This window comes from Prionailurus viverrinus, chromosome A1 (genome assembly GCF_022837055.1).
Source record: "Prionailurus viverrinus isolate Anna chromosome A1, UM_Priviv_1.0, whole genome shotgun sequence".
NCBI classification, from domain to species: Eukaryota; Metazoa; Chordata; class Mammalia; order Carnivora; family Felidae; genus Prionailurus; species Prionailurus viverrinus.
This window is the reverse complement of record NC_062561.1, coordinates 36,266,262-36,291,667: the sequence shown is the minus strand read 5'-3', so window position 1 is coordinate 36,291,667 and position 25,406 is coordinate 36,266,262. Positions and strand designations below refer to the sequence as shown.

The window sequence follows — 25,406 nt, the reverse complement described above, 5'->3', positions numbered from 1 at the left end:
GCTAAATGATGGAGAATTGTTTATTTGGTATTGGATGATATGCCATGAGCATAACAGTGTGTGTACCCGCAGCGTTATATGCTTTTCTTACCTTAACTGTTCTCATACTTCATATAATTATCCACTGAATTAATGTGATAGACGAGAAGCTCCATGAAGGTGGGGAATACCTGATGGGGTACAAACTAGATATTTGTGTTAATGGGCCTGGTACTCCCCTTCCTGGAAAGTCTTAATAGAACTCTCCACAGAACTTTGAGTCTCTGGACGTGTCTGCCGGTAGCCATGCAGACTACTTCCTCTAGAGTACCCTGAAATTGCTTTTTATGGTAACTAAATTCATTTTATCTTGAGGTCATGCTTGATCTCGGTGCACATGTGTAATCTCTTGAGACGTTTTAATAGGCTCATATTATGTGATAAATTTGGATTTTTCTGAATTTCATTATCTGAAGTTAATTGTAACCTCAGATTGGTGGGTGTCTTAGAGTTGGCAGAATACCTCTCCCCGTAGGTTCATTTCTTTTAGAGTGGAATGTGACAAGAACTGGTGTTTTCCTTTTATTTTCTCACTAAATATTTCACTTTCATAGCTCATGATCTTTATACATTTCCCCCCTGTGTTTTTGAGAGTTTTCTTAGGACATAAAGAGTGTTTCAGTAACTAAAGTGATTAGAAATTCTAAGATCAACTTGTTTAGTAATCAAGTAACATTGCAAGTATCCTTCATTTATTCAGATGTTCAAATTTAAAATTATTAAAATCAAAGATACAACTTAAAAAGATAGAGTATCACTTAATGAGATGGTCTACAACCAATATGGAAGAATTTCTTACTATCTTATTGCTTTGTTCTCCACTGAAAAAAAGTAGATGATTTCTAAATCCTTCTTACATTAAAAGTTCTGGAGAAGGAATACTTTTCTTTTAAGATATGATCAGAATTCAAATGCCATCTTAATGCACACTAAATAGAAAATGAATAAATGAATGGAATGGCTTTAAGTAATTACTTTTGTATAATGCTTATTTAAAATTAATAACAAAATCTAAGTTAAGAATATGACTAACGGGAATACACTAAAAGGTATTTAAAACAGCAATATTAAGTTTTTGCTTATTTCAGAAAGGATGCGTTGTTGAAGAAAACTTGGAAAATATAAGATGTAAAGAAAGAAATAAAAAAATCCTACCAACCCAAGGAATCAGCTAAAATATTAAGGTGGTTTTGATTTGGAAACAACCTACAAAGCCATTAAAATGGTAAAACTAAGTTTTCTATAGCAGAAATGTTAAATGCGACTTTTCCTGTTGTCAGAGTTTGGTTGAAGTCCAGAGGCTGAAGACAGCAGGTGCCAGACCAGTGTGGGCCCCAGAGGAGATTGTGAGAATGATCCTGATACTGTTAACTTGTCATTTGCCTCTAGGCTATATAAGAATAGGTTCACAAGTATTTTTTTTTTTTAAATGGAAGATTGATAGAGAGGCTTTCTTTGGAGAGAGTGGTGTCAGAGTGCTATGGTGTATCTTCAACTTATGATGAGGGAATAAAGCTAAATGAGTGGCCCTTTGAGAAACCTCTCAGAGGTTGACTGTGTCCCTTTCAGTCTAGGGACATGTGGTTGGAAAGTGACTCTATCTGCAAATGGTAGACTCTAAAGGCAAGAGGCTGTATGAGTTGTTCTGGTGGCAAAGCAAGAAGCAAGACCTATTGTTGGAACAAGTTAGACTTGCACCAAAACATTGACTGGATATGGACCTCTCAGAGGTAGCTGGGTTTTAGTTATCTTCAGAATTTTATATAAGGAGACCATCTACAATGACCCCAACAGAGTCTATGGAAGGTAGATGTAGAAGTCTCAGCAAGTGAGTCTCTGAGTAACCCACATATGCAAATGCTGCCTTCTGGGATGCTTATCAGCCATAACCAGAGGACACTGGCACTGGAGTACAGGTGTGATATCTGATGACAATAGTTTTCTGCACTTTACCTCTTTGCTCTCCACTCCCTTCAGCCCTGAAGGTGTTGGGGAAAACCTGATGAGTAGGGATAATGGAACTGAAAAACTCGTTGGGAAAATAGGGAAGATTCACAGCTTTGTTCACTATATTTCCTAGTGTGAGTGACAGTCACACTGAGGAAGAAGAGGAACTTTAAAGTTTTTGATACTATACTTGTAAGAAAAAAGAACTCACTGTTCCTTACTATGCTGGATAAGTGTTGTGAAATATAGAATATTCTAAGGTAAAATAATCTGGAGGTGAATGTTTTTAAGTAAGTTAAATTCTAGAAGTTGTGAAGAACAAGATTGACTATGTTTGTTAATATAACAACTAAAAACTTCTGTGTGGGTGAAGGGGAGAGAAAGGAGTAAATATAAAGTTGGAAGAAATTAAAAAAAAACTAGAATAAAATATTTGCTGTGTATCACTACTGTGTAAAGAATACCTACAAATCATTAGGAAAAAGATGAATAACCCAATAGGAAAAATTTTACTTAATGTGAATAAGCAATTTACTCAAGAAGAAACCTAAATGGTGAGCAGCCATTTGAAAAGATGTTCAATCTCAATATGTAAATTAAAATAGGTATGGAAAGCATTTTTCACCTGTCAAAAATGAAAAACTATATTGCTGACAGTAGTGTTTGGTGAGGGAGTAGAAATATATAGCAATGCAGCCTTATTGGAGTATAATTTGGCAGTCTCTATTTAAATAAAAAACTTGTATACCCTAGTTATCAAACAACCCCACTCCTTTGAATAGCAATAACTTGATTTAAAAAAAAATTGTTTTTAACATTTATTTATTGAGAGACAGCGACAGAGCATGAGCATGGGAGGGGCAAAGAAAGGGAGGGACACAGAATCCGAAGCAGGCTCCAGGCTCTGAGCCATCAGCACAGAGACTGATGTGGGGCTTGAACTCACAAACGGTGAGATCGTGACCTGAGCCGAAGTCGGATGCTTAACCGACTGAGCCACCCAAGTGCCCCAAATAACAATAACTTGAAAGTATAAACATGTACATATGAAGTGGGTCCTTGCAGCACTGTGTAAAATGTCTAGAAACTTAACCAAAATCTCCATCATTGGAGAAGTGATGAGTTTATAGCACATTCATGGAGTGGTGGATAATCCAGCCATTAAAATGAGTGAGTTAGATAGGAGTTAGAAAGTTAGCTGATAAGAAAAAAACTATAGAAATCTATGGATCATTCAAGAAATTTGTGTTTTTTTTTAACTTAAAAAAAATACAGTTTATTTAGTTTGAGAAAGAGAGTGCAAGAGGGGCAGAGAGTGAGGGAAAAAGCCAATCCCAAGCAGGCACTGCACTGTCAGTGCAAAGCCCGATGCAGGGCTCAAACCCATTGTTCTTATCATGACTTGAGCTGAAACTAAGAGTCAGATGCTTAACCGAATGAGCCATCCAGATGCCCCCAACCAATCTGTGTTTAAAGAATTTGTGAGTATATACGAGTATATGTGAATGGGTAAGAGTGTTCTCTACCCCTTGAAAAAACAAAACAAAACAAACTCTTGATAGATTCTCCCTGAACTTAAAAAAGCATTCACAGTGTCATCTTAGGCTATGGTTGGAGAAACTGAGGAAAGGACTGATTTCCTTGTATACTTAAAAAGGACTACTGGGATTATGGCTGACTTTTAGTTTTTGGTGTTTTTGTGTATTTCTTAGGATAAAAAGTTGTTTTTGGACAGAAAGTGGAGAGGATGCTATGAGGTAAAGAGCTAGGGGAAGAGGAAGGGCAACCATTTACCATATTATGTCCTACTTCAGGATGTGGTGAGATGTGAACAATGAACTTCAGTGCCTGCCCCTTGATGTTTAGGCTACAGTAATCCATTCTGTGCATAAGAAATTTGGGGACGCTATTGTGAAGAAGACAATGTATTTAGCACTTCAAGGAGCTCACAGTTGAGGAGAGACAAGATGTGTAACAGGTGAGAAGAATACACTGGGATCTGTGGGCCCTAAGTGTGTGGTCAAGTGCTGGATTATTGCCCACAGCACTGTGCTAAGAATGTATTATACTCTGTCTTGGGTAGTTAACGGGGTGGGTGAGGAGACCCTGGACTCTCCTCTGTCTCCAAGCTGGAAACCTGAGCAGTGCGACAGACTGTTCCCTCAATAGCTTCCTTCCTTCATCCAGGTCTTCAACCTTCGTCCCAGAAATTGTCTGTGTAGAGTCATACTTTCTTAGCAGAAATCAAGTCTGATGTTGTTCCTAACAGAATACCGTTTCTGTCTTGTTTACTAAGTCATTTTGCCATGGTGCAGATGGCCTGATAACATGGGCCACATTTCAATTACAAAAATAAAAACAAATCAGCAGAGCTAATAGTATGCTGTTTGCAAGGCTTTTAAATGAACTTGGAATAGCACATGGATTCATTTTATATTCTTGTAGTAAATTGGCACTCATTTAATAATCACTTTTATTTGCAGAACTTAAGTTTTGGAAACATCTGGATAAATCCTAAATAAATTAAATGTTGAGTTTGTGATCATTGCCAAATGGTGTTTATTAAGCATTTTACCTATGTGTGACAATCCTGGATGCTGTAAATATCACAGTAAATGAAAAATAGAGGTGACCTGGAGACTTGATTCATCAAAGAGGTATATTATTACATTGAAATACATGGAAAGTATTTATATTTGAAGTACTTCATGTGATTTTTCTGCGTCTTAGAAATTATTACCTAAAGTGATTTTTTTTCTAGTCTTAAAAATTAGAGGAGTGCATCTGATAACATCCAAGTTACTTTCCATTGTTGACATTTCTTTGATTCTTGCCTTTACAGGAAATGTCACTCAAGTAAAAACCCTGTTTTCAAAGCTATTTAGTTGAAAACTTGATGCCTTTATCTGAGTGTTTTCACTGAGTAATGAATGTTTTCATTAAGTAATATATAATCATTGTGGAAAAAACATACAAACCAAAAAGAAGAAAACGAAAACCATAATTTCTTTGCCAGAGATAATGGTTGTTAACATTTTTGGTTACTTTTCTTTGAATTCTGCAAAAGGAAGCTGAGAATCTCAGCCTTCAGGTGGTTGTGGAGAGTACATGAAATTCTACGTGTTGTTACTGCATGTGTGGTGTCTGTCACACGTTAGTTACAACATTTGGCAGGATGTGCTAATGACAGGTGTATTTTCTAGTGAGTTTTAAAGTGTCAGTCTTACTTTTCTTTAATAGTGTCCTGATTACGTTCTAACTCCTTTTCAAGGGAGAATTTAATGTTGGTGTATGTAAAAGTGAAGTCTGATAGAACATGTAGCTGTAGAGAACACCAGGGTGTATAGATTTTTCTCTGAAATTCGTGAAATTGGTCCTGGCATGCCAGAGGTTAGTTCTCATGTTAAATGGTGTACAGACATAGTTGAAAACTTACCAATAAGTTAGCAAGAAGAGATAATGGTGGAGACATGGTGAAAGCCTCCGTTGAGTGGGTAGAAGAGAAGAATAAAACGAGAGGATTTTCCGAAGCTGCAATAGCTGTATCTGTATCTTTAGATAGGATGTAGAGTGGTAGAGAAGAATAATCAGATGGGGTAGTCTAGGGAGAGGAGGGCCCAGGTGGGAAGATACAACAGACTTGGGCTTCAGGGAGATTGGCAGATGGGCACTGAGATGAGGCCTTAGAGATGAGGAGTTCACAGATGGTCATTTGTAAGAGAAACAGTGTGTGTGTGTGTGTTGGGGGTGGGGTGGGGGAGGTAATCACATCTGTAAGGGCTTAGGAAGTGGATGTAGTGAGGAAGGGGGATAGTGAAAATATACCATGCTTGTCATTTTAGTTGGTGATAGAAAACTAGTAGCCTGATGGGAAGCAGAACCAAGGGAGGTGAGTGTGGGTCTGGATTGAAAGGTTTGTGGAAAAAGAATCATCGTGGTGAAAAGAGGGAAAGAGGTGCTGGGGTTAGACTGAGGCTTTAGTGTTAGTCTTAAAAACAGGGAAGCACACAGTTGTGCTGTGTGTGATAAGAATACTCGTCTTCATAGAAGAGGAAAATGGAGTCAATACTGCCTAGTTTGACTATTTTTAGGGAAGTAAGGGGCAAAGTCCTGTGTTAGGAGTAGGGTATGGACAGGGATAGAGTTTTGTAAAGAGCTAATGGCGGGGGGGGAGGGGCACCTGGGTGGCTCAGTGGGTTAAACGTCTGACTCTTGATTTTAGCTCAGGTCATGATCTCATGGTTGTGAGGTTGTGAGATCCAGCCCTGGGCCGGGCTTTGTGCTGGGCATGGAGCCTGCTTAAGATTCTCTCTCTCCTTCTTCCTCTGTCCCTCCTTTGTTCTCACTCTCTCTCTCTAAAAAAAGGCGGGGGGAAGGTAAGGAGTTTTCAACAGGTATTAAACGGATGCAACATCAGTAAAAACATCTGAAAGCTACCTTAAGGGCCATTTGGGAAAATATAAACAAATACTAAGGCAGAATAATGGCTTCCAAATTCTATTTAGTGAAAGAAACTTTTTAATAAAAATGTAGTTTTACATGCCTCCCACCCCTCCATGAAATCACAGATAGAAGCACTCATGGGTTTCAGAGGCCATGGTTAATCCTTGAATTGACCATTCAATGGTCAATTCAAGGCTGAGGCTCGTTTGTGGAAGCCTGGAGCTCCAAGGGACACTGTCCTGATAGGAGACAAATAGAATGTGCAGAAAAGGAAGACGACCTAGATAAATTCGAACCTTGATAATCTTCTTCCCTTTGACTATGAATAGTCCAGAACAATCCTGATTGGGCAAATAACACCAATTCAAGTGACCCTAAGGTTGAGGCTAGGCTCAGGAGCAGGTGTCAGAAGATCAAGTAAGAAGCTAGAACACACGCCTAGGAATTTGTCCAAAGGAGGAAGCAGCGTGCGGATTTGAAAGGGTTCATGTTAAGCAAATGGTTCCTCAAGTCTGGGAATCAAAAGAGAAGCTGAGACAAAGCTATGTAGCATATGAGGTTAGTATTGCATGGTTGATTTTCATCCTATTTTCACACATCCATCGGGCCACTGCAGATAGATAATTGAGTGTGGAGACAGGTGTGTGCGTTCTTGGGGGGAATGAGGTCTGGGGACTCCAGGGCAATACTGCTTCTGGAATTGTGTATGACTGTTGTGGGGAGGAGTGTGCTGGGAAGCTTTCTCCAGATCCCACTCCATGAGTTCTGCAAACACACCAGATGATTCAGTGACTCTGCTGCTGCCTTCAAGTGTGGCTTCTAAAGCTCAAGGAATGAATAAATGGGTAAATCAAATGTGAGCTTTATAAAAACTTCCTACCTGAAGCTCTCCAGAGAGGTTCCACGGATTTGTGTTTGTCCCAGATTGACAGAACTTTTTTTATGCAGCCTTCTTCAGCTCACCTGTATGGTGAGCCTGCACGTCTGATTTCTTCTTTCCTTAAGCATGAGATGACCTCAGTTCAGACAATTTGGGGCAGCAAAATGTTGATATAAATTTTCTCTTAGGTAGTTTCTAAGTGGTAATTATATAGTCCCATTGTTTTTCTCTTCTTCTAAATATTAAGAAGAAAGGTAGAATTCTACAGCAATAAAGCCATTAGGGATCTGGGTTTTAAAATGAGAACAAACATGTAAAATTCTAAGTACTTTCTAAAATTGTTAGCCATCATATCCATAGCTTTTGAGTTGAGTATCTGGAAGTAAAGCTTATCTCACTTCTGGTATAAAAAGATAGAAAATTTTAAAGGATAAAAATTGTGTGAAATTGTGTGTTAAGAAAATGACACATTTGTCAAATGGAAACTCTAAGTGTATTATTACCCTACTTCTTAGGAGTAATTTAAATAATACTGTCAATTATACATAAATTTCAAAAGCTTTAGCTATTGTGCATTAAGAAATAATTAGATTTCATTTTCCTTAAACTATGTAGTGATATTTTCTTTGTAAAAACATGTGGGGCCTTAGAAACACTGACATGGATGGTGAGAATGGGAAAAAAAATTATATAGTACTGATTTTGCCGGTACATGTATAAAACCCACGGTGCATCACATTTAGCAGTTCATTTGGGAGAGTACATCACGATGTTAGTCAAATCTGTGCAGGTTCAGTGATAGAAGCACAACTTGAAGTAATTTGAGCAAAAAAGGCAACTTACTGACTCTTGTACCTGGAAGAGAAGGGATGACCAGAATGAGGGTCTGACGTCAGGACTTCGTCTTCCTTCTTCTCTTCCCCTCTGAACGTTGGTGCCTGCGGCCCTGACTATAGCACAGCTTTCCCCAAGAAATGGAAACCTTGGAACTGTAAAGACAACAAAGGCATAATTCATTGTTAAAGCTAAAACCATTTGTTTAACAAGCTTATTAGCATTGGCAAAAGGCCAATAATCTGGTAGACACATATATTTATATATCAAGCATTTATGAATTGTCTAGAAAAAAGAAAAACAAATCAATAGAAAAATGGGCTAAGGGTCTAAAACGACCATTCAAGAAGAAGAAATCTAAATAAATACAAAGATCTATAGTTGTGGATCTTCAAACTAAAGTGACTTTAGACCCATCGCATATTTTACTCTTCTAGTGAGAATGTGGGGAAAAGTAGCTTCTACGTGGCTGGTGGAACTGTACTATGATACAGCATTTTTGGAAAGCTATCTGAAATGTCTGTGAGAAATAAAAAATATACATGCTCTTTGACCCAGGGCTTCCACTTCTGGGAATCTATGAAATAAAAATAAAAGCACCAATAGATGAGGACCTCACACAAAGATGTGTTTTCTTTAGTAGTATTCACTATGTTAGAAACCTGGAAACAAAAGGGAATGGATATAGAAATAACCCATAGCATTGAGTATTCTGCCAATATTAAAATAATGAATTAGAATAATACTAGATAACTGGAGAAACTTCTATGAGGTGTAAACCAGAAAAGGTGCAGAGAATTACATAAGGTGATACCATTAAAAAAAAAACAAAAACAAAAAAACAGGGGGGCCTGGGTGGCTCAGTCGGTTGAGCATCCGACTTCAGCTCAGGTCACGATCTCGCGATCCGTGAGTTTGAGCCCCGCGTCGGGCTCTGGGCTGATGGCTCAGAGCCTGGAGCCTGCTTCCGATTCTGTGTCTCCCTCTCTCTCTGCCCCTCCCCCGTTCATGCTCTGTCTCTCTCTGTCTCAAAAATAAATAAACGTTAAAAAAAATTAAAAAAAAAACTTTCTGACTATATAATTGTGTGTGTGTGTGTGTGTGTGTATGTACACGTGTGTATGATGTGTGCCTGGATTAAAATATGAAAGGGTATATACCAGACAATTTATATGAACTACCTTAGAATGGGAATGGGGATATAGTAGCTAGGTGAAAGAAAAAGTTCTTTTATGGATTTATGAAAAAATTACATGTATTTATATAAATTATATATATCACATTTAAATATTTATGTATATACACACATGAATAAAGAAATTAAGAGTTTCAAAACTTAAGAAAACCATATCAAAATGGCAACAAAGATTTAGCTACACTAAAAAAAATTACTGTTAAGGGGTTATAGGATGCCATATTTTAAATTTTGCTCAAACTAAAGTAGTTGAGAAACATGGGAAACTTAACGTTTGGGCATAAGTTGAAGACGGCAAATATTTACTGTGAAGGAAATAAACTTGAGGTAATACCTTAATCACTTTTGTGTTTCATCCTCCTAACAAGAGGTCTGCTATCTATATATCTGGTATTTAATAAATGTTGAATAAAGAGGTGTATAATGCCTATTAATCAGAGTGTATGTGTGTGTATAAAATCAGGTCGTATATATTGCATTTAATAAATACTGGTTGAGTAAATGTATTAGAAGATGTAAATTGAAAGTAAAATGGACTTTTAGAATACCAATTACATACAGGTAATAAGCATATAACTCTTTACGAAAGACGTTAAATTCATTGACACTTGAAACATTTAAGTTAACTTGGCACTTAGTATTGAGATGGAGATCAGATGGGTGGCTGAGCAATTGGAAATGAGTACAAGCCGTTGCCCACTGAAGGTGAGAGACATTTGTCTTAGATTTTTAAGTAGTTTGAAATACATACAGCCTTGTGCCATTCTAATTTACACGAGAACTAGAATTTCACCCTAGCATGGGGGTTGTGTGACGGTCAACAAGCCCCCGTCCCCACCTGGTGTGTAGCTCACAAAAGTTACTGAAGGAGTGATTTATAGCCACAGCTTGTGCCGTCCACCGACTACTCCAGCACAGTATGCTTTTCACTGGTGTTCTAGAGCTGGTTTGCTTCACATTCAGTGACCTCGCATCGCTTGCTTGAAACTGGCCATTGGGGAGTATTTACCTAGACCGGCAAACAGTCCCCAAAAAGCTGTTTTTTTTTGTTTTGTTTTGTTTTTTGTTTTTTTCTGAGAGGTGGCTGTTAAACACTTTCCAGCGGTGCCATGTTACTTAATTATGAACCAGGACCCGTGATACGGTGACTAAAAATTGGAAAACAAATGACATTTCAGAGTTTAGTTGTAATTTATTTTTATCAGGATTTAGTAAGTAGGACCTACTCACTTTTGGTTTTCAAAAGTGTCAAATTTTACTTTGATATTCTTTAGGAATGTGTAGATTTCTGCAGATGATCATCGAAGTTATTCTGAAATACATCATTTTAAACAATGATTAAGCAATGCCTCTAAGACCTTGTATTTCCTACTTGGTTTTTGGAAAGATACTTAATTTTTTCCCCCGTTTTATACCTGTATTTGTGCAGTTCTTTGTAGAGCACCTCTTTTTGTTGTTTAAAGCTGCGATTAATGGGCATTTCCCTCCTCTTGAGTTAGCAGTGATTTTAGTAGTTAATGACAGTAGTTAATGACAGCCTATTTATAAACTACTCTGAGATTTTAAGATCAAATTCAGAGATGAAAAACATGTCGACAGCTTGACACAGGGGAGGTCTTTGAGTCATGATCTTTACTTTGAGTCCTTACGATATCAGATTAGTAGAAACAGATTAGTAGAATTGTTTAATCTCATTTTTTTCTCTTTAAACAAGTAGTACTTTGTGCCAGGCACCGTTCTAGGCAGTAGGGATTGTGATGAACAGAGCTGACAGTACCTCTGTGCTAATGTAGCCTACATTTTAGTGGAGGAAACAGATAGATAATAAAAATGTAATGTAAGACCAGGTCTGGGAACACAAGGAATTTGTATTGTTTTTTTACCATGAATACTTGTGTTCACATTCATCTCCAGTACTCCAGAGCTTGATATTTGACACTTGGATCTTTTTTACTAGGACAGGTATCTTTATTTATCCATGTGGCTCATGAGGGCATTGTGTGCTTGGTGGGTGTATGAAGGTAAAGTTTTAGGAAGTAATTGAAGACAAATACATTGAATAATTGGTCTAAGTAGTAATGATACTGTAACTACCTTGGAAATGAAAGAATTGCCCCCTAAATTGGTAATAAATAAATAAAATTCCCAAGAGTGCATTTCCAAAGCTCAATCTTTTTGCTGATTTTGTTCATTATTTTACAGTGTAATTCACTGCTGCCATTTAATAGATGCTCAGCAAATATTGTTGAATGAATGACTATAACTATGTTGTTTTAACCAAGTGCCCCAACATGGTTTTGATCAAGGTGGATTCAAAAAAATTTTTTTAAACTCATTTTTGAGCTCCTATGTCTGTGATACATATAAAGACAAGCCCAACATTTGTCTTATGCTATGCCCAAGGAGTTTTACCCTATGACCCAGCAATACTAGGAGTTTATCCAAAGGATGCAGGAGTGCTGATTCATAAGGGGCACATGTACCCCAGTGTTTAACAGTGCTATCAACAATAGCCAAATTATGGAAGGAGCCAAAATGTCCATTAACTGATGAATGGAAAAAGGTGTGGTGTGTACACACACACACACACACACACACACACACACACACACACACACACTGGAATACCACTCGGCAATGAAAAAGAATGGAAATTTCCCATTTGCAGTAACATGGATGGAATTGGAGGGTATTATGCTAAGTGAAATAAGTCAGTCAAAGATAGATATCATACGTTTTCACTCACATGTGGAATTTGAGAAACTTAACAGAAGAGCATGGGGGAAGGGAAGGGAAAAAGTTGGAGGCAAACCATAAGAGGCTCTTAAATACAGAGAACAGAGTGTTGATGGAGGGTGGGGTGGAGGGGAAATGGATGAAGGGCATTGAGGAGGGCACTGGGATGAGCACTGGGTGTTGTATGTAAGTGATGAATCATGGGAATCTACTCCTGTAGTCAAGAGCACACTGTATACACTGTATGTTAGTTACCTTGACAATAAATTGTATTTAAAAAAATCTGCTAGGAGTCATAAGATGTATAAGTACACTGATAAAACAAGCTGGAAGTAACTAGAGCACAATAGGAGACCTTAAAGTGGGAATTTGGAGATTAAGATCACCTCCTGCTGAGGTAAGTAGAAAAAGTTGCCATGGGGAGTGGTGTTTGGCAGGAATGAAGAACAGGTGGGATTTGAACCATTTGGAGGTAGGGATGTGGAGGGCTGCAGGAATCACATCAGCAGGGATTTATTAAGTGTGTGGGGAACCATGATGTGCCTACATGGGTTGAATGTTACTCATTTTGTCTGTAGTGAAGTTCCTTTGAAAGAGAACAGTAGGCTAGGACATTGAAAAAGTAGGTTTAGAAAATTTTTTTCCTCCCCTACTGGAGCACAGAATATTTCTGAGAAGAGTGGGATGGTTAGAGAGAGGCTTCTTTGTGTCTGTTAATGCAGGAGAAACCATTCTCCCACTTTTGTCTTGTAAGCGCCTTGGAGGTAGAACACATTAGGTTTTCTTGTGTGAGGTGAGCACACTTTTGTGACCAACTCTAGTAACACTTTCTAGCTGTTTCTTTCTTGGGTTTTTGTTGCTGTTGTTCTGTTTTGTTTTGTTTCTTTAAGGTTATAATAGAACCAAGAGCATGAAGTCTTCTTTACAGGTTCACCTGAACTGCCCTTGTGTCTCTAACCTCAGAGGCTCATGTTTTTGTCCTCCTCACTGTTGCTCTAGTGTCTTTCTGACATAGCTTTTTGTATTTGATTTCTAATTATGCAGTGACTTCCTGTTAGCTGTGGGCTAATATTGGCTTCCCTTGGGCTGAGGTAGCCACAGCCCACGTTCTGGTTCCTGTGTATTTTGTGTCCTCGTTCTCCTCACTCCTTATACCATCTGTAATGTAGCCATCTAGCTGCTAAAATGCCACATCTTTCACCTTATTGTGCCCATGTTTGTAATTCTGCTTTATATTCCCCATCTTTTAAGACCAGTTCTTGAATTATCTTTACTTGGAGGTTTCCCCTGATTTTCTGGGTAACAGTTGGGATATTTCCACCCCCTCCTCATCCCCCCCCCCCCCCCTCCCCGTTTTTGCTCACCAAGGCTGGAGTCCTTGTAACTGTTCAGGTGATTTTTCTTACCTGAGGATGACGACCTCAGGGGCAGAATCTTCTCTTACTCATTTTTGAGTCCCAGTATTCACCATAATGGTACACATAGATCCTTCTATCCATGTTTATTGAGTGACTTGTTAGATGGATAGCCATGTTTTCAGAACATCGTAGAAATGATGAACTTATGTTACCATAGGACCATCATTGTTTTTACTCTTGGCAGGAGCATAGTACTTGAGTAAATTTAGATCCATTAACTTCTTTTTCCTCTCATTTTATTAATGTTGTTGTTTTTTTTTTTTTTTTTCAGTATCTGCTTGGAACATAATGCCAGGGATTCTGGGAAATGGAAATATGAGACTGTTTCAGCCTTTTCGTATATGTACTTTGTTACAAGGGAGAACACAAATGAACAATTAACTCCTTTTTGTTGGACCTCAGTTGCTTCTCCTCATTTTAATCAGTTCATTAGTTCATGTTGCTTCCTTTCTAAACAACCCTGCAGACTATGGGTTCTTGCTTTGCTTTGATCTATATGCTTGCACAGCTTTAAAAATAACTTAGTAAAAGGAATATATGCTTTTCCTGATAAAATCACATAATACAGGTATATTCCAAGTGTATTTGAGTTTTACAGCTTCCTCTGCTCCATAAGCACCCTGAGGTGCCACAGCTGGTCAGAGTGGGATGTGATTCAGATCCCAAGATCTTTTTTCCTATTATTTTTCTTCCATATTCCACTGTTAATGTTACTTGTATGAAGAACAGTCTGAAAAATGTTACATTTTGTGCTGTTATATATTTTTTTACTAACATAAACAGGTTAGATCTGTAGGATGCTTTGTGGATATGAAGAAGCAAGTTAGTTTTCTTCTATAAATCAAGAAAAAGCAAAAAAAAAAAGGAAGACAGGCTTATGCTGTAAATGTAACAGTGACACTTGAAAATACTCAGAATTGGGGAGGCAAATAATTGTGCAATTACCTGGAGGGACTGAAAAACAAATTGCCTAATTTTAAAGACTGGAACAGCTGGTGTTTTCTTATACCCCCTCCCTGGCCCCCACCTCCCTTTTTTTTCTTTTTTTGGTAAATGCCCAATGAAGTTTTGTTGTGGTTTTTCTTCTTACATAAACATAATCAACACAATAAAGAAGATAATGAACCAATGACTAAGAGCATCAGCACATTTTTTTCCCTCTCTGTTCAGATGTGCCGAATAGATCTTTATCCTTCACTGAACCATCAAATAGAGGCTGGCAAATTAGAACATCCATGTTTATTTAATCAGCTCTCCCACCCCCAACTGTGGGCTTTTTTGCTTTTTTTTTTTTTTCAAGTTTTAAAGTGCAGTTTGTTCAGATGGAACTCAACATTTTCCAGTTCTAAAAGGTATACCAAAGATGCTAAATATAAACAAGTGGCCTCATTTGACATGGTGTAACTTTTCATTAATTTCATTTTTCAGCCAGAAAATATGACATTTAGTGTAAAACATTTTAAATGGCATGCTTTAAAACCTAAAGATTTGAAAGGAACTCAATTTGAATGTAACCGTGTATCCTTAGAATAAAGCATAAAAATTAGTAAATTTGAATCTGGGTTTTAAATACTTTCAAATTAAATTTACATAATAAAGTTCACAAATCTTTATTATATTGGTGAATAAGCCAACACAGAATAAACACACTCATGTACCCAGAACACAGCTGAAGCAATGGGACAAGGATAGCGAGCTTGTATGACCTAGTCCCTATGCTTCTTCTCTTCAAGGTAACTGCTAACTTCTAAGACAACAAGTTTCCTGTTTCGTAAATGTTTTTTAAAACTTTTTTTTGTGTGAGAAAATCCACACACTATAAACTTCATCACCTTAACAATTTTAAAGTGTACAATTCATTGACATTTACTATTTTCACAGTGTTGTGCATTACCACTGTTCAGTTCTAGAACCTTTCCATCAACCCCAAAGGAAACCCCTTGCCCTCGAAGCAGTCATTCCAGGTCCCATCCTCTCCCTGGTATCTTTGGCCAGTAGAGACCCCTTCAGGCTGGTTCCCTTATCTTTTGGCATGCCCCCATCATTCTTGGAGCTCTGCTTCCTCTCTTGCAGAAAACATTTGAGATCATCCTGTATTATCCTAGCCTCTGCCCTGGAATCAGTCCTTTGTTCAAGGAATGGTTTCTTTTAATGGAGAATGCTATTTAGAAATTAGGATCTGAATGTTAGGTCTTGTAATGGGCCATCTTTAGGCCCTTTCAGACAGAGCTAAGGCATATATATGTGTATGTATGTATATACATATATATATGTTGATATGGAGATGTATATATGTTGTATATGGAGATGTATATATGTTGATATGTATGAGACGTGTATATGCATGTGTGCATATTTGGAAATTGCATGCATACATGTGTATATATATTAAATATAAGTAAATCCATATGTAGAAAGCCTATAGTATACATGTATATACATATACCTTTTATTTATTTTTTTCTTATTTTTAGCTAGCTGTATCTATCCAAATACCTTTTCCTTCAGACCACAAATTTATACTGTTACCTTTGATTTTTATATTCTAGTTTATTTCTCTGAAATAATTACCTATTTGAATTATAATTAGGTCAACTTACTTGGGTTCATCTCACTTAAGGATTTTCCTCCCATCCTCTTTGATTTTGTTTTTTTTTCTTTTTGAGTGTATGAAAAATAAAAAGACATACACAGAGGTATCCCTAAAGCATTGTCACTTACCCTCTTTTCTTTTAGGGTGTTCTGCTCTCTGTCTTACCTACCATATTCCCATCTCCCTGAAGGTACACAATCTCATGAGTTCCTGATTATTTCTTCCTGCCTGTTTTTGGACAAATAATGAATATATGGATATATCTCTTCATAAACACAAAGTAATACATTCTTTCATAATTTTTCGACTTCAAACTCTGTCATGAAAATCATGCCATACAGCTCAGAGACACCCTCATTCTTATTTATAATTGTGTTTTATGGTTCATGCAATGTGTTCATGATGTGTTGCTCACCATGGTTGATTTGGCTTCTGTTCTCTGGCTGTGGGTAGAAGCAGTTGACTGTTAACTGTTATGGTACATCCTTTTGAGGTTTAGAAGCTAAAAAGCACCTGAGTTCTGGTCATGGTAACCAGATGGAAGTTTATAATAGCAGGACATTGCTTTGAGCAGTTGAAGCAACTCTTTTTAAATATACAAAATCGTCTAAATAGTCAACTGTTTTATTGAAGGCAATGGGCTAATGTGAGAAAGCTTTCCTGTGAATAGAAGGGATGTCGATGCTAGTTAAGTATTGATGGATAATACGAGGAATGTAATGTGTTGAATTTCTTTTATGCAAGTTAATTTCTGAGTGGCTAAAATTAGTGTTGGATCAATCTGCTTTTTTTTTTTTTTTTCTTCTGTAGAGCTATTTTAGAAACTGAAAGAGGGAGAGCAGCAGATTTTTCTGTATTTTATCATGTTCCTTTGTAAAATGTACTTGATAATTCTAAACCTTTAACGTATGCTATTTTTAATGTACGCTAAAAGCAGCCTCCAAAATTATAGGAGAAGTTCTTGGTACATAATCATGCTCATTAAATGTTTATGGAAAAAATAATAACTCCTAAAAGAAACTCTTTGCTGAACTTTTTTTTGTTGGTGGTGGTGAACGCCCCTTTCTGCAGTACTTGTCATTGCTCGTAGTTTCTACTATGAGTTTGCATAATATCATCTCTGAATAACAGATTTTATTGGCACTGGAGATCTGTTGGGGTTGTAAATGTTCTGAAAATAAGTAATTCATACTGCACTGACAGTTTAGTGTTTCTGTTGATCTGTGACATTAGAGATGCTAGAAATCATTTGAAAAATGCAAGGAAATTGTAGTAATGCATTTTAATAGCAATATACATGATAGTAATTTAGATTATAATTACCCCCTTGGCAGCAACTGTGTTTACCCCTGTTTTGCACAGTGCTGACTCTGCAGTTTTCTTAAAATACTGTCATTATCAGTGCACACTATTTCTTTAAATAGTCTCCACATTTCATATCTTCTCCCCCTTCACTAGTCTGATCACCTGAGTTAGGTACCAAGACCACAGGAGTTCTAATACTAAAGAGATACTGAGGCAGTTAAGCTAGAGTTACTGACCGGCGGATAGAAACAGGCACACACACACCAATGCCGGACCATGTGTGCACACACACTCTCCTCGCTATGAGAATTTAGGCTTTTTGACTCCTTTTGTTTTATGCTGATGGAACTTCTTTTGTTCTCTGCAGTTTACCTGCTAAAAATTAGAAAGTGAATGTCATTGAGAGGGATCTTGAGTCTAGTAACTTACTTCATATAAAGATCAGTTAAGGTTTTAGCGTGTTTGGGTAGCTCAGCCACTTAAGCATCTGGCTCTTGGTTTTAGCTCAGGTCATAATCTCATGGTTCGTGAGTTCAAGACCCGCATGGGGCTCTCCACTATTGGTGCGAGCCTGCTTGGGATTCTCTCTCTCTCCCTCTCTCTTTGTGCCCCTCCTCCACCCCTCTCAAAATAAAGAAATTTTTAAAAAGTTAAGGTTTCAGTGTTTTCTTACAGTCCCCCAATATATCAAGTTTTTAACTGCCAAAGGCTATATATTTTGGGTCATGTTAAAACATGCTGATTTTTCTTTATGGGTTTAGGTGTGAGTAAGAGACCATTACCCATGGTTGAGGATGTAGTATGGGTACTAGGTACATTCCAGGAGGAATAAGGTATGATTCACTGAGTTGAGTAATTGGGCAAACTTTTGCTTAAAGCAACTATCATGTGTCAGACATTCTACCAGGGACTGAAAGGTCATTGTCCTCACCCACATACACATTAGGGTGGGTCATCTTCCTGCAGAGCCTGCAGGCTTTCTAGAGATAGCTTGTTTTACTGTTTTTAAAATTAGGTCTCCATTGAATGGTGAATTCTCCATATTTGTATGTAAATCATTCAATTATTTGAAAAATGAAAGAATGTTCTCTAATACTTTCTACCGGTAACTGGAAATAGGATATATTTTTAATTTGTCATGGAGATGGTATTTCAAATTCTGCAAACAAATAAATGAGACAGAATAATGGAGAAATCTACTGAAAAGTTCTGATACCTGACCTGCGATGAAATGCAGGCATTGAGGCAGGTACAGAAGAAATGACTACCATTACCTTTAATAGTTACATAGCAAAAGAAAGAATATTTGGTTTCAGAAATATAGAAATGGTGAGGGAAATAAGTTGTGAAAGTGCATATTACTTTCTATACCTTAGAATACATTTAATAAGGAATCTGACAAGAGGAATGTTATGTACTTTTCTTTCTATCCTGCATTTGGTATTTCAGAATAAAATTTACTAAGGGATTAAAAAAGATTTAAAAATTATGTTGGATAAATATCCTTCTAATTTTTGTGATGTCAGGCAGACATCCTTATCTCACTAATGTGTTTTGATACCACAGGGGATAAAGCTTTCTAAGTATTTTCATCTTCATGGCTAATGGAATCAGAGATAGGCAGACGTGAGTGTCCTTCCTCTCTCCCCCTACTTCCCGCTTCCTTTGAAGTTATGTGAAATGAAAGAAACACAGGAAGAGCTGTGCTTAAAAGGAGTATTTCTGATTATTCACGTAATGTATTTCTCCCCACAATTTCCTTTCTTTTGTACCTGTGTGTTGATAGTACTATAATAAAAGGGGGAAATTCTGGTGAAAGCTAATCACCCAATTATCTGGTCTGTTGCCTGTGTCTTTAATTTGAGATATTCCTTTCTGAGTAAGTATTGAGAATTTTTTCTTGTGACTTATCTTCCTCGCCTTTCTTGTTTTAATTCTTACCCTATGTATACCTTAGATTTTATTATAGCCTCATTCATTCACTGAGTGCCAGCAATTTTACAACGTACTGATGACACAGTGATGAATTAGGCAGAGGCAGACACTGTCTGAGTAGACGTGTAAGACCTTCTCCAGTAAAATACAAAGAGGTACTAGCACATTCACAGATTTGGCCCCTAGCCTTTGCTTTTTTCCTGCTATTACCGCTGCCCTTGTCCTTTCTGACCTCATCATTCACACAGAGGATCCATCCAACATTCAGTCCTCTCATTTTCTCGACTATCATTTCCAGCAATCTTTGGTTTTTCTACCCAACCTCAACCACTCGTTGCCTCCCGTAGTAAAATACCACCCCTAAATATGGTTTACAAACTTAGCAGAGCATTACCTGTCTTTCTGCTTACTTAATATTCCCACTGAAAGAATTCCATAACCCTTTTAGAACTACCGATCCATCTACTCTACCATTTGTTCATGTCCATCACTTTCCAACTGCTGCTACATCCTTCTTTCCTTATTGACCTTAGACACATGCTCCATTGTTACCTTCAGTAAACAGTTCTTTTATTTCCCTCTTGGTCCATATAAACTCTACCCTTGGTTAAACTAAATGTCCTACCTCGTCTGCTTTTGCATCTCAGCACAACGTGCATTTGGGAAGAAGCATACAGCCACAAGTAGTGTTTTCTGAATGACTACGGTTGACAAGTGAGCCCTTAACAGATATCCTACCACCTGACCCTTGCCAGCACACTTCTTTGCTTTCTGGAAATGATTTCATACCTTTTCTTTTTTTATTTTCTTTTTTATTTTTTTAACGTTTATTTAGTTTTGAGACAGAGGGAGACAGAGCATGAACGAGGGAGGGTCAGAGAGAGGGAGACACAGAATCTGAAACAGGCTCCAGGCTCTGAGCTGTCAGCACAGAGCCCGACTCGGGGCTCGAACTCATGGACCACGAGATCGTGAGCCCAAGTCGGCCGCTTAACCGAGTGAGCCACCCAGGTGCCCCTCATACCTTTTCTTATACCTCCAACTCTGCGTCCTCACTTGTAGCCGCTTATATTGCTATTTCTATCCCTGAGAAGGTTGATGCAATCACAGTAGAACTTTCACGCCTCACTTCCTAATCACCAGGTCTAACAAGCTACCTGAATCTGTTCCCCTCGACTTTGCTTTTGATTTTTTGATCTTCTTACGGTGATAGACTTTACCTGTGACTGTGTAAGATCATTCCTTCCTCTTATAGGCTACATCCCGAGTCATCTGCTTGAGTTTTTTGTTTGTTTGTTTACTTGTTTGTTTCCCTGCATCTTTACCTACCTTCTTCTGCGTTAATAGTTTCTTCCTCCCTGCTTGGTCATTCCCATCAGCCTGCAAACATCTTGTAGTTTCCCCCAAAGAAAATCCACACTATAGCTCCCCACCAACTGCTGCCCCAGTTCTTTGCTCTCCTTTATGGGAAATCTCCTCACAAGAGTTGCCCCCCCCCCTTTTTTTTTCTTTCCCCTTGAACTTTGGACCTGGTTTATCCCCAGTCCACCACTCTTGAGGCTCTTGACAGGGAATCAATGATCAGTAGATGGCAGCACTGCTCACTTAGTTGTTAAGACCAAAACTTCAGCATCATCTTTGAATTTAACTTCTTTCAATACCTCACCTCCAAACTATCAGCCAGTCTTGTCTGATCTAACTTCATATTGAGCAGATCTCATGCCTTCCATCACTGGCTCCTTGTACCAGGCTACTGTCCACTCTTGACCAGACGCTGTACTGGCCTTCTAACGGGTGGTCTTATTTCACATTTTGCTCCTTACATTCTGTCCTGACACAGTAGTTAGAACAGTCTTTAAAAAGCGTTTGATTTTGGGAAGCCTGGGTGGCTCAGCCGGTTAAGTGTCTGACTCGTGATTTTGGCTCAGGTCATGTTCCCAGGGTGGTGGTATTGAGCCATGCTTAAGAGAATCTTAAGATGCTCTCTGTTTCTCTCTCTCTCTGCCTCTGTTTCTGTCTCTCTCTCCTTGTCCCTCCCCCCCCCCCACCCATCTCCCCCACTTGGGTGTACTCTCTAAAAAAAAAAATGTTTTTTGATTTTAATAGATCTTAGAATTTATCTGCTGGATATCTGCCAATGGTTTTCCATCCATTCAGGATAAATTAACTTGAAGCCCTCACCATCAGAGACCAGCGAACTTTGTATTAAATAGCCAGACAGTAAACATTTCAGGCTTTGCAAGTCACATCGGGTTTCAGTTACTTCTGCCAGTGCCAGTGTTTCCTCTTCCTTTTTACAAGTGTTTAAAAACGTAAGCAACACTCTTAGCTCGGGAGTCCTACGAAAACATTTGGCACTCAGGCGGCTGTTTGTTGATCCCCTGCCTCCAATACCAGCTTGTTGTGTCTCTCTTGTCCTGTTCAACTCTGTCATTTCCTGGGATTTTGAGGTGTTGTTTTACCATCCTTTGAATATACCTAGTTCTTTCCTGCCTTTTGCTTTTGCTTGAAACATGTTTCATTCTCCTCTTCATTCTGGTTTCTGCTGAATGTTATTTTCTTAGGAGAGTGTCATTTGCTCAGACTTGGAACTCTTCAATAGCTGCTTCTGCCACACTTAGGTCACCCCTGTGTCTACACCATGTAAATAATGTCTGGAAAGAGTAGATGCTCACAATATCCTCTATACAATAAATAAGAGTGGCGAGTGTTAAGAAGAAGGAATCCATGGACGGGGGATTTCCCTTTTGTGGCTCAGAAGAGGCCTATCCCAGGAAGTAAGTCTCAGCCCAGATGTGCTGTCTGGGAGTAGGCTTGTGCAAAGATTCAGTAGTGATTGTGACAGTTTGGGTGAAAGGGGAGGGTGTTAAGAGGAAAGAATCTCGGGAAAAAAGGTGGAGGTTTTTAGATAATAAATTGCTCAAACTGGAAGACTTACTATGGCTGAAATAAAGAGTTACTTTGAGCCAGTGAAATTATTCTGTCTTTCCCAGTGTTAGTTGGTGAAGTCTACCTGCTGCCCCATTTAAGATGCTGTCTGTCTTTACCCCCATCTTCCACCCAAATACAACAAAAACTATTGACACGTTTGCTTTTATACTGTTAGCTAGAGAGTGAAGCAGGACAAAGGACTGACAGGTTGGTCTTGGTCTTTCATATACATACAACCATACATTATGTGCTCTTTTTTGTTTGGCTTTTTTTAACCCAGCAGGTTTTTTTTGGGGGGGGGGTGGGTTCATCTATCTGGTTGCATTATGAGTGAATCTTTTTTATTGTTGTACAGTATTCCATTGAATAGATATACCACAACTCAATGAATAGTTGGGTTGTTCCCAGTGTTTGAATATTATGAATAAAACACCTCTGAACATTGTATGAATTTTTGTTGTTTTGTTTTTTCTCCTGCTTAATACCTCGCTGTATAATTGCGGACTCCTCTGGTTGGTGTACATTTATCTTTAAAAAAAAAAAAAAAAACAAAAAAAAAAACCTGCCAGACTTTTTGCCAAAGTGGCAATACCATTTTACATTTCCACCAGTAGTATAGGTGACTTTTAGGTGCTTCACATCCTCCCCTCTCTAGGGGATGTGTAGTGTTACCTCATTCGTGGTGAGTTGTTTGTTTTTGTTTTTTTCACTTGTGGTTTTAAACCGCATTTCCCTGGTGGCAAATTATCTTGAACATTATTTCATGTGATTATTGGCCATTCATGTATCTTCTTTCGTGAAGTCTTTTGATCATTTTTTAAACTGGGTTATTTGTCTTATTACCACTGAGTTGTAGGAGTTCATTGAAAGTTTTGAATACAGATCTTTATGAGATGCATTTATTGTTGGGAGAGGCAGTCTGCCGTGGTTCCTGAGTACCTCTGTATATTTATTCTAGTTATACCAAGAATGGAAGGCTTGACTGCTCTTTACTGAATCCATTTCTCAGGGTTGTGCTTGCAGGGAGCTGCCTTGAAAGGTGGTTATGTCTCCCTGTAGACAATGAGCAGGCTTGTTATTGTTCACTTTAAAATTGGTGAGTTCCCCATGCTCAGTATCCTATAATGCATTCTACGGCATGTGGAGGCGTTGATCATCCATCAGGGAGCCCTGTGTTGCCCCTCTGGGACTTGGTGGGTCAGGGAACCAACACAGGCATAATACAGCCCTTTGTCTCTAACTGCGGACTCATGTTTTCTGCCACCATTCAGGAACCAGTAACAGGCTCATTTAGCTTGTTACGTTACGTAGACTCGGACTGCACACTTCTTGACTTGTATTATGGATATTTTCCCCTAGCCTGTGGCTTCCTTTTCATTGTCTCAATAAAACTATCTTAAGAGTTGTTTGAAAAATTGAAGGTTTAAATTTTGATGAAGTCTAATTTATGAATAATTTTCTAGTTAGTGCCTCTTGTCCTAAGAAATCTTTGCCTTCCCGTAGGTAGTGAAGCTTTTCATCTATGTTTTCTTACAGACATTAAGTTTTAGCTTGCACATTTAGGTCTAAGGTCTAGGTTCACTTTTTCTCATTTGGATGTCCTGTTGTTCCAGCACTATTTGTTGAAGATTCTTCTTACCCCATTAAATTACATTAACACCTTGGTTGAAAATCATTGACTACATAGGTGCAAGTGTATTTCTGGATTCTTTTCTATTGATGCTTCTACTATTCTAACTTGATTTTAGTAGCTTTATAGTAAATCGTGAAATTGGAAAAATCCCCCAACTTTATTCTTTTAAATTGCTCTACTTTAGGTTTCCTGCATTTCCATATAAATTTTATTTTTTTTTCCATATAAATTTTAGAAGCTGCTTCTCAATTTCTGAAAAACTTGCTGGGATTCTGATGGTGAATATATTGAATATATACATTGTCCTTCAGAAAATGTATTTCTTAACAATGTCTTAATAATACCGAGCCTTCTGACCCATGAACTTGGCATAAGATCATTCATTTAGGTCCTCTTTAATACCTCTTCACAATATTTGTAGTTCTCCATATAGGTATTTATCTTCTTTTGTTAAAAATTTTCCTCATTATTTTGTGAGGGCTTTTTTTGATGCTATTTCAAGTGTTAAATTGTAAAATTTTGTTTCTCACTTACTAGTAATATTTAGACATAAAAAAATATTTTTTGAAGGTTGAGCTTTTATTCTGTGATCTTGCTGAATTCATGTAGATAATTTCATCTGCAAGTAGAGACTGTCTTACTTCTTCTTCCTTTCTAAACTCTATTGTTGCTGTCGTTATTGCCTTGCCATACTAGTTCGTACCTCCAGTAAAATACTGAATAGGAATGGGAAGATCCAACATGCTTCTCGCATCTCCACTGTTGTGGGGGCACCAATGAGTTGGTTTGACCAACATGGGAATTATAGTAGCTGGAAGACTTTATGAATGGGGGCATATGATGTCCTCTTTTGTGTCATGAAACAAACTAAAGAATTACTAAGTTCAGTGATCCAAAAATCTCTCTGGATCTCATAGAGCCTGGATTCAGTCAGCTTCCATGTCATGGAATTGGCATCTTCTGGTTCAACTGAGTTTACTTATAACTATAGTCAGAAGATGGAAGAATACAAATTCCATTGTTTTAATATAACTAGCTCCTTATCTTTCATAATGGAAGTCAAAGGTAATATTGAAGACTTAGAAGTTTAAGAAAATCGGAGTAAACATGTTATTTAGACATATTAAGTAACCATCAAAAGAAACAGTTAAGGGAATTAAAAGTGATGGCCTCTGAAGGATAGGGTTAAGTGGTGGGGCAGGTGATTACTTTTTTTTTTTTTTTTTAATCACTTTTATTTTTTATTTACTTATTTTTTAAAAAATTTATTTATTTTTGACAAAGACAGAGTGCGAGCATGAGCTGGGGAGGTGCAGAGAGAGAGAGAGGGAAACACAGAATCCGAAGCAGGCTCCAGGCTCCAAGCTGTCAGCACAGAGCCTGACACAGGGCTCGAACTCACAAACTGCAAGATCATGACCTGGGCCGAAGTTGGCTACTTAACCTACTGAGCCACCCAGGGGCCCCTAAATCACTTTTATTTTTATTCAAATGCATTTATTGCTTTTTATTCTTAC

The 25,406-nt window shown here is 37.9% G+C and overlaps 1 protein-coding gene across 2 annotated transcripts in view; it reads left to right on the top strand.

The window, feature by feature from the left end:
- The window catches only part of DIAPH3 (diaphanous related formin 3), a 504,348-nt gene that overhangs the window by 84,831 nt on the left and 394,111 nt on the right, over nt 1-25,406 (top strand). The gene's annotated exons all lie outside the window — the stretch shown is intronic.